At 32.9% G+C, this 1133-nt stretch overlaps 1 protein-coding gene across 1 annotated transcript in view; it reads right to left on the bottom strand.

The window, feature by feature from the left end:
- LOC107686190 (relaxin receptor 2-like) overlaps window positions 1-1133 on the bottom strand; it is a 53283-nt gene that overhangs the window by 45305 nt on the left and 6845 nt on the right. The window lies entirely within an intron of this gene.

Below are 1133 nucleotides of genomic sequence, written 5' to 3'. Positions count from 1 at the left end.
AAATTATTCTGCCTTATGTGATTATAAAGTGTTTGTAGTATATAAACAAATCATTATTATTGGTTATTGTCTAGCAGTTATCTGATTTCTAAGCCAATTAAAATCTAGAAATTAGAGAAAAATTAAAGTTGCCTATACACTGCCAGTCAAACAGCAAGATTTTTAATGTTTTTTAAAGAAGTCTCTTCTGTTCACCAAGCCTGCATTTATTTATAGTTATAGTTATATTTACTATAACATTTAACTATGTTCCTGAGCATTATAACCCCAATTTGCCATTGTGTGCTGCGCATTTTACTGAGGACAGCTTCCAAAACACAAGTGAGTAATAGAAGGGATGGGCGTATCGATCCAAAGTATCAATATATCGATACTGACACGAGTATCGAAAGTATCGACAGTCAAACAAAAAATATCGATACTTAGATGTGTTTTATTTACCAGTGATTTTGTTAATTCAATAACAACAACAACAAAAAATAATGCGTACAATATGCATTGAATTGGACGAATAACCTTTGATAGCGAGTAATTGTGTAGGATATAACTATTTTTCTGCTCATCTGAACACGCAAATGTCGCAAGACAGAACTAATCAATCACAGAGAGCGTTCACTCACCTAAAAATATCGATACTAAGGTGTGTTTTATTTACCAGTGATTTTGTTAATTTAACAACAAAACAAAAAAATAATGCGTACAATATGCATTGAATTGGACGAATAACCTTTGTTAGCGAGTATTGTGTAGGATAGAACTATTTTCCTGCTCATCTGAACACGCAAATGTTGCAAGACAAGAACCAATCAATCACAGAGAGCGTTCACTCACTTCTGATAGTACATTCGAACAGGGCTGCTTTTCCAAAAAGTATCATAAGAAAGCATTAAAGCTTTTGGGAACTTCATCCCTGAACAATGCTTATCAGAGGACAGAAGGACAGAGTTATTTCACAATAAACAAACTGAAATTGTAGCCTACATAGTTTGTGCAATTACAGTTATTTAAATTGAACGTTGAAAGATAATATTGATCATGTTCTATTCTGTAATGTTAATAGAAATCATACACTGTCAGAATAAAAAGGTTGCATTTTATGCATGTAACAGCCTGTCACTGGCAGTCCCTTATGA

The sequence above is a fragment of the Sinocyclocheilus anshuiensis genome, unplaced genomic scaffold (assembly GCF_001515605.1).
Source record: "Sinocyclocheilus anshuiensis isolate Anshui unplaced genomic scaffold, SAMN03320099.WGS_v1.1 scaffold437, whole genome shotgun sequence".
NCBI classification, from domain to species: Eukaryota; Metazoa; Chordata; class Actinopteri; order Cypriniformes; family Cyprinidae; genus Sinocyclocheilus; species Sinocyclocheilus anshuiensis.
This window is presented reverse-complemented; position numbering and strand designations above follow the sequence as displayed.